At 37.2% G+C, this 13997-nt stretch overlaps 1 long non-coding RNA gene across 1 annotated transcript; it reads right to left on the bottom strand.

The window, feature by feature from the left end:
* Window positions 1-385: 385 nt before the first annotated feature.
* On the bottom strand, window positions 386-12129 carry LOC106036378 (uncharacterized). The gene is made up of 4 exons (XR_010827855.1): window positions 11796-12129; window positions 9885-10013; window positions 8867-8922; window positions 386-744 (listed from the first exon to the last, which is right to left on the bottom strand). It is a non-coding gene; the product is annotated as an uncharacterized lncRNA (long non-coding RNA).
* Between the last annotated feature and the right edge of the window lie 1868 nt (window positions 12130-13997).

The following is a 13997-nucleotide window of genomic DNA, read 5'->3' as shown; positions in this document are numbered from 1 at the left end:
TTGTGGTATTCTGATAGTTGCCCTTTGCTGTGGCATATGGACCTCCCTCTCAAAGGCAGAGTAGCTGTGCTTGTGGCCATGTACCCATGGGGGTGATTTCACTTAGTAGCTATGGGGAATGGAAACCCTTGCATAGACTTGAAGCACTTGAAGAAGTACCTTATTCATCATGTAATCAGCATTATATAATGAGCACCAACATATTTTCTTAACTACTCTTTCAGGAACCATAAATGACGATGAAACTGCAGAATGAAATGAAGTTCTCCATTAAGAGAACTATTTTAGAAACTCTTTTCGAGATACTTTACAGATGCTGCAAACCCACATTGCACATCAGATTTTTATTTATTTATTATTTCTTTTAATTTTTAACAGCTGAAGTATTGTCTGGACTTATTCTGAAGTTGTCTTGAACTCTCTCAAAATACCATGAGCTTCAAATAACATATTTTTATTTTTTCTGAAAGTTTGAAACATTAATGTATGTTTTTGTTTCTATAATATTTCTGTTCATATCCATATATGTTAGAAATAAAGTTCAAAGAAATGTTCAAAGTTATTTCAAGGGGCATTTCTTTTACCATCTATACTGCTTGAATATTTCATATTATTTTGTGCTATAGCTTATGTAGGGAGAATATGCATACCTGATCCTTGTATATGCCTTCTCAGCTAAACAACCACGCTAGAGCCAATTACTCCAATTATCTCAGTGAGTCTGGGTATTGCATATTCATAGTCCTGGGAAGAACAGGAGGTCAGAAGGATAAAAATGTTTCTTGTTATGAAAACAGACAATATTTAAACTGATGACAGCATTGCACACATACAAATGAACTAATCCATTGTTCTAAGTGAAAGCTGCAATTGAAGCTGGATAGACTTTTGTGTTAGAAAAAAAAAAAAGGAAGACAACATTAATTTATACTGCTGGCACAGATCTGTCATGTTTAAACTTGTTGAAAGTATATGGATACATGATAGACCTGGTTCTTTGTATCTTTAATTTACATTTAAAGAATTACCATAGAACAAATCAGATTTCATACATAAAATTAAAGAGGATATTTGCCCTGGAATGTAATACTTGCCAGTAATGTGACCACTGTAGCAAGTCATAGCTCCCTTTGTGAAACACAGCCAGGCATCAGTCTGAAGTTCCTTTTCTGAATCCTGCTATAATCGTAAACTTTTCTCAGCACAATAATTCACATTACTGCTTCATCTCATTCTGACCACGTGCGCAAACACATACCTAAACATGCTGAAGCCTCCAAATATTAAACACCCTAATCTGTTTAGGAATAGCAAATGATTTTCAATTGTAGACCTTAGTGACATGATCTATCAGTCAAACAAGTGTATAGTCATACAAGCTGCTTCCAGCTGTGCTTGAACAGGAATAGAACAGGAACTGGGCAAAGGAGGTACAACTGAAGAAACCTCCTCTAGGTGTGTTTTATAGGCATTTGTCTCCAAGCAACAGAGAGGGCCTTATAAATGGTAATCAATTTATTACTGCAAAAGCTTGAAACCATGAAGTGCCTGGCTGAAGGAATAACAGAACTGTAGAAAAATACATTAGGATGGTAAAATAATGCTAGGCTAGTATGTATATTCATCAATAGAGCCCAGGACCTTGGATGTACTTGCTTTGTGACTCACACAGGTGAGCATAAAATGGAAATGAGATTGGTACCTGCTGAGGTACACAAAGGGATACCAGAGAATCACTTATTGTAGTATTGTATGCTCAGGAGGAGCCCATGGCACACAAATAAGGGCTGCTTTGCTGACAGTAATGCTGTGATTGCTCGCAGCCTACCAACTGCATTCATATGTAATAATAAGGGCCATTATTGAGATAATCATAAAAACGGGGAATTAATCATAAAAAATATGAGACTGCAAGTTTCAAGTCATGCATAAATCACCTCCAGTGAGCTTTCTTACCTCTAAAAATGTACCTCACATTGTGGTTTTGTAAATAACAGTAGCAAGCTCTGGGCATGAAGTACAAGGAGAAGAACCTGTGCTTGGTGTACAGCACATGAGACACTGGTACTGGGTTGTGTTGTGTTGTGTTGTGTTGGGTTGTGTTGGGTTGGGTTGGGTTGGGTTGGGTTGGGTTGGCAGGCCCTCATTTTGACCCAGCATGGCTGTTCTACTGGAAGCCTTCCACAAAGAAGATCCCTGAAGCTCAGCAGCTGCCAAGTTCCTTGAAGTTTTGAACCTGAGCTTTTTTTACTGCACAGGAGCAGGACAAGTCACCAGGGGGAAGGCAGGGGACAGAGACAGCTCTCTGTGAGGCCATGGTTCGGCTGGTCAGCCCCACAGGCCAGGCGCAGTGAGTTGCCGACATCTTGTCCCATGGACTGGAAGCCCCCTGAGAACCTGGTGCAGCAGAGAAGCTGGGAGACCACACTGCCATGGGCAGCCCCACGTGAGAGAGACCATGTTGAGAGGGACCATGCTACCAGAGCGGCCCAACAGCTCAGCTATCACCCTGGGGGTCCTTCCATCCTTGCACATCTCCTTCTGAACTATGCTCTAGAAAAGAAACATTTAGACAGCACATCTTTATTCCTGCAGCACCTTCAAGAAGCAAGTTTCAGGAGACACTCAGCACTTCACAGGCTGTTGTGCTGCCTGTAGCAGTTCATTAATAACCCACTGCTCCATAAATGCATGCTAAGCCATAGTCACAAATACAAAATTTCAGGAAAATATATATATATATATATATATCCATGTAGATTTCTTCCATGAAGAATAAACATTCTCAAGTATTTTGAAGTGACAGTTTTCACTACACTGAGATGGTACATGCTGGCAATGAGCAAAGTTTCAGATCTCAGACTTGCTCCATTAGTATTAATGAAAAGCACAAATTTAGTAACTCTGAATACAATCTTTCTTTCAGAGAACTTCTCACACTAAATTCAGTGAAAGTATTTTTTTCTTAAGGCATGGAATTATAGTATGTCCCTCAGAAGGCTTGAATACCTGCAAACTCAGAGGCATTATCAAATGTATATATGTATATATATGAACAAATTACATATGAAAATGTCATCAAGATTCTGCCTACTAATTCCACCAAGTCCCATCATTTGTAGGTAGTGAAAAATATATCTTCAGGTCAAGAGTGACTGATTTCTTCATGGAGCACACGCTGTCAAGAGTAGCAGACATTTGTTGAAAGCCATAAGCACTACAAATCTATTAATTACACTGATATATACTGCTACCAATTTTGTTTTTTCCAAGAGTAAGCACAGGCCAGTATAACACAATTTCCTGAATATTCAGGCAAAATTAGAAGGTGAACTGCAATTGTTTCCTCTAAAATTAGGAAGGTAGTGTATTTAAATTGGGTTGACTAATTCATATAAAGTGACAAAATTGTTATTTCTATGAAAAGCTAACCAACAATACAGCAGGTGTCTTTGACATTCATCAACTACAGATTATTGTAACCTGAAATATGAAACCTGTGATAAAAAAAAAAAAAAACTCATTTATTCATAAGGCTAATGCTAAATATTTGAAATATCCTGCCACTGTTACTGTATTTTCTTGAACACTACAAGCAGTTAGAAATGACAAAAACATATATTTCTCTATTCAGTCTACTCCACTCTTTTCTTTAATTCTCTCATTGTAATGTTCCTGTATTCTTTCTTATCTCTTGATTCATTGCAATTGGGGCAATGACTGTCTTCTACATTGGGTTACTGATTCTTCCCTGTCATGCTGGATGCACTACGGAAATAACTTTGAATTTTAGATAAATGTGATACCAGCTTGCTAAACATGACAAGTAGTCTTCTAATTGTATAGCATTACTTGGGTTTTTATTAAGATAAAACAGGATTTATCATTTTAATCCAAATTATTTTGCTCTGAAAAAACTAACCTTCTTATTTATGTTTTATAAGGCAATAACCAAAACAAGCATAGGTGTTTGAACCCTTATTTTAGCCTCTTAATAATCTGATTATTACTTCACAAAATAACCTGAGTACCATCATCTGATATAACTTCCTAGTTGTTCAAGTGGTTAGTAAGCTGTGGGACAAGTCTCAATAGTCATTCCAAGCCTCAGCCTAAGAAAACTATGCGTTAATGTAAGGATTCATAGTTGAATGTCTCTCAGACCCTGGTGTATTGAAAGCATATTCCAATTGCTAAGATTTGTAACAAATTTTAAGGCCAACTTCACGAAGGCCGGTAAAATGCAGACGAGTGGCTTTTAGGAACTCCGTTAGGAGTTGTACAAGCTGCAGTGTTAGGACTGCACGTGCTAAAAGTCATTTTCATCAATTTGGCCTCATTGGATACAAGAGTATAAATAAGGCCAACATATCACTTAAGTCAAAGTTAGAATCATAGAATCATAGAATATCCTGAGTTGGAAAGGACCCACAAGGATCATTGAGGCCAACTCCTCGGTCCCCAAAGGACCACCCGAAAAAACAAACTATATTTCTGAGAGCATTGTCCAAACACTTCTTGAACTCAGTGCAGCTCAGTGCCGTGACCACTGCCCTGGGGAGCCTGTCCCAGTGCCCGAGCACCCTCTGGGTGCAGAACCTTTCCCTAACCCCCAGCCTGACCCTCCCCTGTCCCAGCTCCATGCCGTTCCCTCGGGTCCTGTCGCTGTCCCCAGAGAGCAGAGCTCAGCGCCTGCCCCTCCGCTCCCCTCGTGAGGGAGCTGCAGGCCGCCATGAGGCCTCCCCTCAGCATGCTCTGCTCTGGGCTGAGCAAACCAAGGGACCTCAGCCAGTCCTCATACATCTTGCCCTCCAGATCCTTCACATTCTTCTTAGCCCTCCTTTGGATGCTCTCTAATAGTTTTATATCTTACAACATGGGGCCCAAAACTGCACACAGTACTTGAGGGTAGAGCTTACGAAATTTTCAACAGATTTGATGATTACAAAAGCATGACAATGATCTGACATCATTTTTGGTATACTTGTGTAATGTGTGAATATTTCCCAAGAATTCACTTTTATTTTTACACAGGTGCCTTTCAAAGAGATTCTATTGTATAACCAAAGAAACTATAAATAGAGCTAAGGTTAGAGCTCTAATAGAATGAAGCTCTTTGGGACTGAGCAATTCTAAATATATCAGACTTTTCAACACTTGGAAAAATAACAAGCTTCAGGTAAACACAAGTTAACTGACATCCCACCCAACATAGTTGGAATGCCTACAGAGATCAAGGTTCATTCGTAGCTACAGGTGAATCATTTTAATTCTGTTTCTAATAGTTAATTAAGCAAAAACAGAGTTGAAATATTTGTGAAAATAAGATTAATTCAATAAACATTTGGTTTAGAAAAAGAAACATGGAGGAAATTTTGAAATTGCTGCAAATGAAATATCTGACTACAACCTCTTCAAAAAGCATTTTTTCTTTTTTTTTTTTTCAATTTGAAATGACATGTTTACAAACTGATCATTTTTTAATGAAAAAACTTTTTTTTTTAATAAAAAGTGTAAGTATTCAAGAGAATAAATGAAATATTATGTTTGTGATGTGGATTTTGAATCCTTTTGTGTTGATTCAGAATGAAATTTTGGGTTTTCCTTGAATTTGGTAGAAACCAGAAGAACTTATTTTTACTTTCTCGCAAATAAAATTTCCCTTTTCCCTTTTTCTACTTCTACTCATTTTCTTTCTAACACAGAAAGGAGCCCAAAGGAATTAATTAACTCAGATTCTAAATGCCAAAGAAACCAGTTTTGAAAATGGGAAATTCATGTCTAAAATAAATAAATAAACAAGCAAAGAAATAAATAATGTAGTTGAGGTATTAGATTGAACAGGCCAACCACAACACTGTCATGAAACCCATGAAACCCAGGTACTCCTGTGCTCAGTGTGTGGAGAGACTGCAGTTTTTGTATAGTTAAGATGAACTGTAAATAGACTATCAATGTTAGTTTAAAGATTTCTATAGAGCAATGCAGCCAGGGTTTTACAGAGAGCTGCTGGTTTGACTGAGCAAAGAAATCTGTAGTAGTCCCAAACACATTTGATGTTTCAACACGGACCCTTCCTGGAAGCACTGGGTTTACCTCCATCAAACAAGTCATACCTGTGCAGCCACACCATGGACTTAAACACAGACTGCAAGATTTCCAGTGTGTTACTGGGTTAGTTCAAAATTGGCGAAGTCTTGGAAAGAACACTGATGTATCTCCAGAAACTGATTTAGAGAAAATCATTTACCACGATGTGATTAACAGAATACCCAATTTATTCCTTCATATGCAATATCATCACACCATCTATTTAAGCACAGTTAACCCTGTGGAAAGCAGAGTGCAATTATGAGATAGCTAAAAGGTTGCTTGTGCTGTTCATCTAGCAGACTAATGCTTTTGTATCTAGTCTACAATTCATTTAGGTTTCTTTTCCAAGTCATAAGTACCACATCACATTTGCTTTTGCATTTTTTGCTGCTGATCTATTTTGTGCAAAAATAAATCTAAAATGATTTTTCCAAAAGAAAACTTTCAGTGAAGAAAGGGAAAAATAATATTCTAATCCATTCTAAATGTTGGATTTATAGGCATATCATAGAATGGCCTTGGAAAAGAATTTAAAGGCATGCCTTGCCAGCTTCCTCTATCATTTTGGATGACATGAAAAAAGTATATTTTGATTGTACAGATACTTTGTGCTCTGCAGGTTTGTTAAAACTTCCTCCCTCTGACCTCTCTCCTATAACTGTCTGCAGTGCAGAAGAGAGTGAAAAAGAGCATTTTAGAATGGAAGATAGGAAAGACAGATACAGGCAGTCACCATCTGTGCCGCTCAGGGCAGCACATCAGGGCAGCACAACAGTTCAGCGTGGGTTGTCACAAGCACTGTAAGAAATGTTTGTCCCTCCTATTCCACCGGCCAAGCCCATAAGATGAAGTTTTCTAGTGGGTCCACTGCTCTAGAAATGCCAGCTTCAGATTTCTCGTGCTTTCCTCTGCGGCCTCCAGTGCTGACCACAGTTAGGTTCACGTTTTGTAGCCTGAGCCTGTATAGAAAGCTCTGTCCTCCTACCTCAACTGTGCATCAGTGGGTGGGACCCATGGCCTGCCTCCAGCAGCAGCTGCAGAGCTGTGTGTCTGTCCCCTGCCCGCTCGGGGCCTGACAGATAGAAGCTGGCTCCCGTTCAGAAGTTGTACAGCAATGCTAGAGCACTGCTGAACCTGAACTAAAAGTCTTGAAAGGGACAAATATTGCCTTGGGCTTGGTGGCATGATTATTGGAGTTTAAGGTTTCCTGCCCAAAGCCAGTCTGTGTCCACCTGGCTGGAGGGGGGTGAGCGAGAGATGCCCTATCTGCACCCACCTATGTCAACAAGCCCTATTGTGGCCTTGGTGAGGGGATCAGTTCCAGAGTGTAACGCGAGGCTGTGGGTTCATCTACGGGAGTACTTTCTTTGGTTGTTTCTATTTTGTTTTGAGGAGTTAGGAAAATAAGTTTTTTCGCTCACAGAATTTGCAGACCCAGTTAGCTTTGCAATCAGTGTTTGAATGCTCTCAGAATGACATCAGGATTTTATCTCTTGTGAGTGGAGGTGTTGTCAATGCAGAGACTGGCCCAGAGGCCCTGGCCAAAAATATGTTATTTGGGAATGGCTCTTAATAGAAAGAATCTATTTGTTTTGGTTAGTTTTCCACTCCAGGGAAAACCTTCAGTGGCCTGTTGAGATAGAAATGTTGCCTTGCCAAGTTTAATGTTTCCACACCTTTGAGAAATCTGAGATGCTGTGACTCTGGTAGTGAAGTAAATCGCTTGTGTGAACGAACATGCATACAGATCACTGGTTGTAGGGAGACATACTGTCTTTATGGTCAATACTTCTCAATTTTTCGCTACGTTGTCATCTACTTTCAAGTGTCACCTGCTTTGTCGCCTTAACAGAGAACGCAGCTGTTTCAGATGATAAGCTGTTCTGCAGGACCTTAAATGTGTGTTAAAACACTGGAAAAATCCTTTTGAAGTAAACGGTATATATGTGTATTAACCATTTGTTCTGACAAGGGAAGGCTCACTCTTTGATCGAAGTCCAATCATTTTTATACTTATGCTCCCCTTTCACAAAATGTTAATATTTTAAAAGAAGTAAGAGTATGTGATCTATCTAACACTTGGACTGGAAAGAAAAAAGAAAAGCTAAAGCAATATCCCTTAAAAGCAAAGTACATCAGGCAGGAAAATTTCCAGAAGATGGATTTTCTCAAGAGTTCTGACCAAGCAGGGGTGAGAGGTTCAGGTAACACAAATTGTTATAAAGTCACATATCTGCGAACGGCAGCAGGGAATTTACTTCTGATCATTTCCGAGTTGCTGTTACAATAGTGTTAATTCATACTTTATTATTATTATATACTTTATATTTTATTATTTACTTTATATATATACTTTATATTTTATATTGTATTTTATTTATATTTACTTTTTATATATACTTTATATTTTATTATTATTATATACTTTAATTCATAATTTTTGACTTTGGGGCAACGAATAAAGAATCATAAGGCTATAAAAATGTAACTTATAATTTCAGGGTTTCAGTAGCAATTTTTCATAGTTTCCTGCTCTTTGGCATTTTCTGTTTTTAATTGTTTGATTGAATCCATTCCCCTCTGGTGCTGGAACATTAGAAGTTTATCTGCTTTTGGAAATGAGTTGAACTTTGAGGTAGAAGGGCTGTGAGTATATCTGAGATGACACATCTTCAACATAGGAAAAATATATATATATATTTCTACCTTTAAATGATGGTTTATACAGATACCCATTCACCACTATGCGTGCATTACAAGACAAGAGTCTTACCTGAGAGAGATCTCAGAGGCTGAAAGACAGGATTCCTGGCCGGACAGAAGACCTACCTGTATAAAAAGATAAAGAAAATATTTTGAAACAAGTTGTGTTTAGCTTAGTGAACACTATCACAGCTGAATTATAACCAGATTTTTGAAAACAAAACAGAACAACCCAGTGATTCATGTTTCCAACCTAGAGCAGAAAGGTTTTTTAACATCCACATTTTTTCAAAGAAGGAAAAATCTGAAGTGTAACCATTCATTGAAAATATTCTCTGCTGTTATTTATTACTCCATTTGAGCATGGCCTTCACTGAATATTACTGGGTTGTTGCTAAGAGACACTGATATATGATACCCAATTATATTACCGACACTGAATTTTTCCTCCTTATCATGTTATAGCTTGCTTGAAAACAGCTGCAATTATGCTATGAAAACAGCCTCTATTCAGTACCTTTTGTATTTTAGATACAGACTGAAGTCCGTATCTTTTTATTACATGCTTGTAACAGTTCTATACTATTACAGTTCAAAGGTAATACTGTATGATATTGATGGTCTGCACCTGCATCTCCTACTCAGACATCTTGACAATATACAAATGTTTTCTTTGATTTTTCACCCAACATATGCCAAATTGCAAGAACACCAGTGCTAGGGTTTCTCTGTTTTCAATCTTAATGTGACTGCCCATTTTGACCTGCAGGTAACAAAATAAAAAGCACTCAAACTCATAGCTAATGTTTTGGAAGCACTTCATATTTCACACGTTCTGATCTCCACAATTGACCATTTGAAAGCTAAAATGAAAGGATGTTATTTAATATGTATTTTTTGGGTCCCCTGCTCTTTCTATGGTTAAGAATATTTTTTTCTTCAAAATAATCACTTGTCTCTTAATTGATGTATATCAAGTATACACAACTTCCAGTAGGAAAAAAGTAGCTTCATACATATATACATGATTGTTTATAAACAATAAATAAATAAATAAAACTTGAAAGTGTATATAAATGTGCTGTTACTTTCTGTGTAACATCAGAGCCCAGACACTGCTTGGATGATACCAGGATATATCTCAATGTGGCCAGTACTCCAGGTATATGCAAGTGGAGAGAGCACTCCTTCTCCGTAGAGTTTATAATCCAAATAGCCTAAAAAGACAAATGATGAGTAATGCTAGATGCATAAAGATTTTACAAAAGGACTTAGCACCTTAAGCATCTTTACATGTATGACCTCTATGCAATTTGCCCATAATTTCTGTACCAGTCAGCTGCAGAAACGGAGATAATACTTTGAGGTATAAATGATGTTAGAATGTCAGACTATTTACAATCAGAATAAGTAAAAGAAAACCCAGAACCTCAGAGAGAACATATTAGGATATCCAGTTCCCGTATTTATCTTATACATATCAAGAGCCTATTTCTATACAGCTTTTAGGCTTCACAGAGCAATCTAAGTCATACATTTCATTTTGAAATTAATGGAGAGCAAACAGTTATCACATCACTGTACTGAAAAAAAAAATATTTTGCAGAACAGAAAAGAACTGAGATGTACACATGTAAAGCTCAAAGATCAACACAAAGCAAACAAACAAACAAACAAACATAAAGGGAGAAGAAGGATGTTTGGTGTCTGAGAAAAGATGCAATAAACACAGATGACTATGCAGATGACTTTGCAGAAATCTCTCAGCACTTGGCATGGACTACAAAGATCAAGAGGAGGACAAAGCTCCAACCATTCAGAGAGTCTGCAAGGGAAAACGGACCACCTTGCTGTGAGAAATGGACAATCAGGATGAAAATGGCATGGTAATAAAAATGGTATCTTGCTGTAAACTTACTTGAAGAAAGGTCATAGGAACTGAAATGGAAATAAGTAAAACTTGCTCTCCAGTGACAGGGTTAACCTCCCTTAAAACCATAGCTAAAAGGCAAATGGATAAAGGTGAGTTAAAGTAGAGTCTAAAAATACACCTTTTCAGTCTCATAAAAAGAATCAAAACCAAAAGGAGGAATTCCTGGATCTCTTTTTGGAAAACAGGTAAACACCTATCAGAGCAGAGAATAAAACTGAAGAAATTTAACTCCTCCACTATTACTTCCTGGGAAGTTCCCCAGAAGTAGACACTAGGAGCAGATAAACTCATTGTGTTTTCAAAGAGCAAATAGATCCAGAATACTCTAATGAAACAAAGAGGTGAGTCATTATAGAGCCCAAATACCACCATCAGATCACATACCACACCATGTGGTACTCTGGGGCAGTAAAGTATTATGTCACTCTATTTCCATTTCCAAATGAACCACGATGTCCCTTACCTCCTCCCGCTTGTCATCTTGTTTCCCTTCTTTGTTCTGCTACCTATTGCAAACTTCCCTACATAACACAGTAGTTCCTGTCTCTGGCTTCTTTGACCTGAGTGCTGAAAGGCAGCACAAAATGTTTAGCCTTCCTCGCAGGCTGAGATACCCCATCTGCCCCTCAGCTGGCCGACTGGCTGATGAGAATATATACATCTTCTGGTTTGTAAGATCACCAGTGAATCCACAAGTGCCTTCTGGAAAGGAGTTGCTTGTATTGTGATTGCCAGGTACCCAATTGGGAGGTAAGAATCCTCTGAGGCTTAATCTATTTGTTTTGCCTAGAAAATTACTAAAAATATATACGATAAGATAATATGGAATTAAATACTCCATTTGTTTTTTGTTTGGTTGGTTGTGGGTTTTTTTTCTGTTGTTTGTTTGTTTGTTTTGTTTGTTTTGTTTTGACTTGGTTGGTTTTTGTCCCCTTTTATTTTAACTTCCCTGACTCATCCTTAGAAATTTCTTCTAAAACACAGTAAAAAGTTGATTGCAAAAGTAGGTATCAGTGTTTGTCTTCCTTTGACAAAAGCACAACATTTTTCACACAGCAAATAATACCTTGATTCTGATGAATCTTTAAAACCCCTTCCTTCTGGCATTTGGGATATCACTGGAAATGAAAATAAGTTTAGTAGTAGGTTGAGTTTAAGATCTGGAATGAAACAAAAACCATAAGGAACAGCTTTTATTACTCCTTGTTTTTGTAGGAAAAAATATACTTTCTGTTTTTTGGTGGGTTTTTTTTGTTGTTTTTTCAGTGTGTGCTCTCTCTGCTTGCTACTAGGCTGCATGATGTTTTCAGTAGCAGGCAAATAAACTGTCAAATATTTGTTTGTTTGTTTTCCAGAAAATCTGTTTATTTTGAATAAAGAAAAGTCCTTTCAAGACTTTCTTTATAGGCACATATGTGTGTGGGTACTAGAGCTTCAGAAGGATTTTCACACTCTTGCAAGTGAAGTATGGCATTGCATATTCATAATCATAAAACAGATCTATGATTGCTTCAGAGCCTGGACAAGAAGATTCCTGTCTTATCCACAACTATCCTGAGTAGTCCTGAATTTGAGCTATTTTTAACCATATTTAATTTAATAAAATCAGTAGATTTGCTTTTAATAGATACATAGAAGCACTTCACGTGAAAGTTTCTTTCCTTCTAAGAAAAACAGGAGTTTCATTTTTGGTCAAAAATAAAACCTTGATCATTTGTACAGTCAAGTACCACTTAACTGCAATTCCTCCTGTATGCCTCCCTATTAATCCAAGTTGTATTTTCTGATGAAACAGAAGGAAGATGTCCATAGATTACCACTGAATAATTAGCCAAAGATTGCAAGTCTTGTTATTACTTGTATATTTACCATATAATTTGACAAAAGAATTAGATCATTACATGCATTTTTCATAAATAATATTCTTTGGTTTCCGTCTTACCTACCAAGAATATCAACTCTTTATAACTCTCAGCAATGGGAATATCACTATTTGTTTTAATATCCACTACCACAGCAGGTGGTAGAGGTTCTGAATGTTTCTCTTGATAGTCTACATTGTTTTCTACTCTCCTAATATATTATTCTAAAAACAAGTATATTGAATTAGCCATTAGCCTTACTTGGGATGAAATCTGAAATTTCTTCAAGTAAATGTAAAATTGTGATTAACTTCAGTGACTTTTACCCTTGTTCTTTATGACTCAAAACACGTATAGGCAGCTGTCAAGGTGCTGGAAGTTGCTACCTAGTTATAAGGAGGGAGAACAAATCTTCACAACTGGTTAGATTCTGCTGTGCATTCTGGATTTCCCTTGAAAAATCTTCAGATGTTCAGTATTTTAGAAACTTGGATTACCTACTGATAAATTTCAGTATTGTTTTGGGCTACTATGTTTAGAGACTACTGAATGTTTATACGTGGAATTACATTCTTAGAGCTTCTTGAGTTTGTGCTGTAGGTGATCCTACTTGGTAGGGGGTTGGACTAGATAATCTTCATTGGTCCCTTCCAACCTCGGCCATTCTGTGATTCTACTGGTTATCAGATTTCTCAAATCTACACAAATGACTAAACACCAGAATATAAACATGAAGGAACATCTTAACAGATCAGAAATTAAGTATTCTTGGCCTTAAACACTTAGAATTTCTAAACATAACAAAACTTCATCTATTAAAAGAGGATGAAAAAATCAGCTGCGAGTAAATCATAACTCTTAGCCAAGTAAGAACACAGTGTAGTGATGGAGAGAAATATTAGATACTTGATATTAACTTCTCAAATAGTAGAACAGATCCTTTGAGACCACTGGAGTGATTTCAGCAAGGTTTACATTAGCCCCCCCCAAAAATTGATTTATAAAAATATGTTCGGTGGTTGTTGGTTTTTTTGATTCTCTTGGTTCAGACAATAGACATCTAACACTGGTGTGAATCAGTATCATTTTGCAGCTTGCAAGGATAATGCAGTAATAAATCCAAAGGAAGCAGGAACTATAGAGTTTATCTCCTAGTATTTACTTTTGCTATTTGGAGGCAATGGAAATTGCAGTCCCTAAAATTTCTACACAACGTGGCCCAGGAGACAGCATGATCAGAAGATGCTGCTCATCTTAGCCAATGTCTCAGTTAACATTAAGCTTCTTAGAATTTTATGCAAAACATGCCTCATTATTATTTTTTTTTAATTTTATATATATATATATTTTTTTTTTTGCTTAAAACTTTCCCTGGAATTAGTCCTAGCTATGATTCTTCAGAGAGA

This window comes from Anser cygnoides, chromosome Z (assembly GCF_040182565.1).
Source record: "Anser cygnoides isolate HZ-2024a breed goose chromosome Z, Taihu_goose_T2T_genome, whole genome shotgun sequence".
NCBI lineage: Eukaryota > Metazoa > Chordata > Aves > Anseriformes > Anatidae > Anser > Anser cygnoides.
This window is presented reverse-complemented; position numbering and strand designations above follow the sequence as displayed.